Source organism: Lactuca virosa, chromosome 9 (assembly GCF_052849685.1).
Source record: "Lactuca virosa cultivar CGN04683 chromosome 9, Lactuca_virosa_CGN04683_v6, whole genome shotgun sequence".
Lineage (NCBI taxonomy): Eukaryota > Viridiplantae > Streptophyta > Magnoliopsida > Asterales > Asteraceae > Lactuca > Lactuca virosa.
The window spans coordinates 262,984,576-262,988,446 of record NC_136434.1 but is presented as its reverse complement, the minus strand read 5'-3'; positions in this window follow the sequence as shown (position 1 = coordinate 262,988,446).

Below are 3,871 nucleotides of genomic sequence, written 5' to 3'. Positions count from 1 at the left end.
CATAATCACTCAATTTTTTTGTTTAAAATGGCTAACTTACAACCAATATATGTTGTAAATGACTCCAATAGTCTGGGATATTCCTTAAGAATACCGATACTGATTATTGACGAATATGAACAATGGAAAACTAGAATGAGTAACTATCTAAAAAGTGGATAGGATGTTTGTCGTTTGGTTGATGAAGGTCCTTATGTGGTTTCAACACTTCCTCCTGATGACCTTATTGTTGCCCTCTTAGGCGGTGGTAATAGTGTTGGTCAGCCAGGACGAGAACCACGACCTCCAACACTAGTAGATCTCGCAAAACTTTAAAATAACGAAATTACTTTTACTGAAATTGTATGTGGTGTACCATTAGACCTGTTTGATCGCATCAAGTTGTGCCAGTCTAGTCATGAAGTCTGGACAACTCTACAGTCCTTGTTTGAAGGAACTGAGAATGTCAAAGACAAGAAGCTAACTTATGCTTTGAATGATTTCAACAACTTTCACATCCTTCCAGGAGAAAGTGTTAAATCTGCAACAACTTGTTTTTCTCTTATTCTCAACCAACTCACCAGTTCTAACACTACCAAAACAAATCATGAAATAAATCTAAAGTTTATTAATGATCTTGGTGATGGCTAGGTAACTATGAAGATGATTCTGTAAGGAAATGGAAATCTCAATAAAATGAACCACATTGAACTTTGTGGTGAACTTCAAGCTCAAGAATCAACTGTCATGCAACAACATCAGAAGAATGGAGGACCCCTCGCTCTTGTTGTTCAGAGCTCTCTTTCTTTCAACCCAAATGAACCCTATCCTTAAGAAAAACCCAATGATGAGGAATTTCAGAATGAACATGGTCTTCTTGTTCAAAAATTTAATAAAAGGTTCCCTCACCAGTACCCTCCTAAAACACCTCACTTCACTAGACCAAACATTCCAAGGCCATCATCTCACCAAACCAACAAAACTCGCTTGTTTCCAAACACTTATGCCACTTCAACACAACCAAAAACCCAACCAGAAGAAATATCAGCTACCCAAAACAACCCAACCAGAAATCCTTCTGAAGCTGTCAAACCTTCTAGATCTGAAAACAAGAGTGACACCATCGTTTGTCATAACGGAAATGGAATCAACCACTTCGCAAGAGATGAAAAATCAAAGAAGGTGAAGAATGATTCATACTACATGGAAAGGGAAAAAGAAGTTATGGACTAAGAAAAGGCTTTCTTTGTCAGAGGAAAAGAACAAGTCTGGTCTTCTGGAGATGATATTGAAGGTTCACAAAAAATTGGAAAGTTGTGTTGGATTTTGTATACTACAACATCCTATGGTGCACATACAACCCTAAATGCTTTGGATCTATGTTTTCTCTAATTATACATGCAATATTGTTTCCAAAGTATAAAGCCTACAACTAGCATACAATTGACATAATCAACATAAAAGTGAGTTATAGAATTACCTCTTTGTTGTAGCTTGTAGTTTAGGCCTTTAAGAACTTAGCACCCCAAATGTGATGCCTCAAACGGTTCACAACACACCCTTGAACAATTGGATGACTTAAGCGAGATTACTAGGCACACAAATCGGTTATGAACTCCAAGAACACTTGTTGTAACTGATTTTAGCCATGGGGTTATGTATATATATGTAGGAATCCAAGAGTCATCGGCAAACCCTAATCCATATACTTTGGGTTATGATCCATATTTCATGTGGGCTAACTCTTCATGGAAACTTACATAAGTTTAGCCCATCATGGATCAATAGCCCAAACCACACACACACACACACATACACACACACACACACACACACATATATATATATATATATATATATATATAGGGCTAGGTTATTTTGTTTCTTACATTTATTGTGTGTTAGAATGCACCAATAGGAATTTAGTAAATTAGATAATTATTTAATTAAAAAAAATATAGATATTAAATGATTTCCATAATTATATGTATATTAAATGATATCTATAATTATAATTCTATTTTTATGGAAAGTAATTAAATTCGTCATTAATGTCAGCAATAACATTCTTTCGGAATGAATTCGCATCTAAGTTTTTATATATGAGTTCGTATTTTGTTTCAGAACTCACTCACTTAAAATACAATAAAGTTGCATGGAATATGAAGAACGAGAGTGTATTCTACTAGAATACACTCTCATTCTGCTGCAATACACTCTCATTCTTCTAGATATGAATTCATTCTGAAAGAATATTATTGTTGACATTAATGACGAATTTAATTAGTTTCTATAAAAATGAGTTATAAGTATGGATAACATTTAATATACATATAATTAATACTAAATTCCAATTGGTGCATTCTAGCACACAATAGATATGAGAAACATTTGAACCTACCTCTCTCTCTCTCTCTCTATATATATACTATACGAATTCCCGCGCGTTGCGCAACGAAGATTAAAAATATATTGTTAAATTATTGAAAAATATATGTTTAAAATGGTTATGTTATTGACATTAACTTTGAGATAATATTTTTACACTAATTTATATATATATATATATATATATATATATATATATATATATATATATATATTCTCAATTATTTTGAACAATAATATTCATTGACATCAACCCACATTCCTTATTAATAGAATTAAATATAATTATCTATTTAATATTATTTTTAACATTTATTATTATTTATTAATTAAATTTTTACTTATGCGATCATTTTCTAATTTCAATAATGATGTTAATTTAAAATACAATTTATTTATAGCTAAATGTAATTTATAATTTGATGTTATTATCATTTAAAATTGTTATTCATTAATTTTAAACCACTTATTATTAATAATAAGTTACAGAAGACTTTTAAGAAACACTTAATATTATTATTAAAATGTGAAACATACACTAAATAATAAAGTGATAAGATAGACAATTTGCATTTCAAAAGAGACTTGCATGGATAATATGACATATTCATGTAATTTGATTTTATTATTTATAATTGTTGCTTATTAATTTTAAAACCCTTGTTATTATTAATAAGTGAAAGAAACTTTTAAAAAAAACTTATTATTATAATTAAAATGTTAAACATATACTAAAATATAAAGTGATAAGATAGACAATTTGCATTTTAAAAAAGGCTTACATGGATAATATGACATATCCATAATTTTTAATTAATTATTGTTTTGAAGCAACATGAACATACAAACATGTATACAATAGTTAATTAAATATTATATATATCACCTTCCATAACATATGATCGATAACATAAATCTAATCTAATTTACATTAAAATTTCAACCACAACATACAATGATATTCTTAAAAGGATACTTTAATCAAGAAAATACAAAAAAGAATTAGTATATAACATACTTACAAATTAAAAACTTCAACATAATAACATGGCTCGAATAATTGTTCAAAGCCCTCAAACCAACACAAAAAACTTTAAACTTATTTTCTTTGTGAATTTTGTATGTGATTTGTATTTGTGTGTCTACTAAAAAAGATTGACCTTTTTATAGTAGAGTATCCATTAATTGTTTATTAAATATATTATATAAGTTATAAAACCTTTGAATTGTTAATAATTATTAAGAGACTTTTGAGTGGTATTCATTAAAATAGGAGGTTTTAAATGCATGAGGTATTTGCAAATTTTTATGGGGGTTTCAAATGCATGAGGTTCAAGGAAAAATGCTAGCTTTATAAGTATGTATGATATATATATATATATATATATATATATATATATATATATATATATATATATATATATATATAGGGATATATACACTAAAGTCTCAATATTTTCATCGATTTGACAAGAAAGTCCTAAACTTTATTTTTTTGACAGTA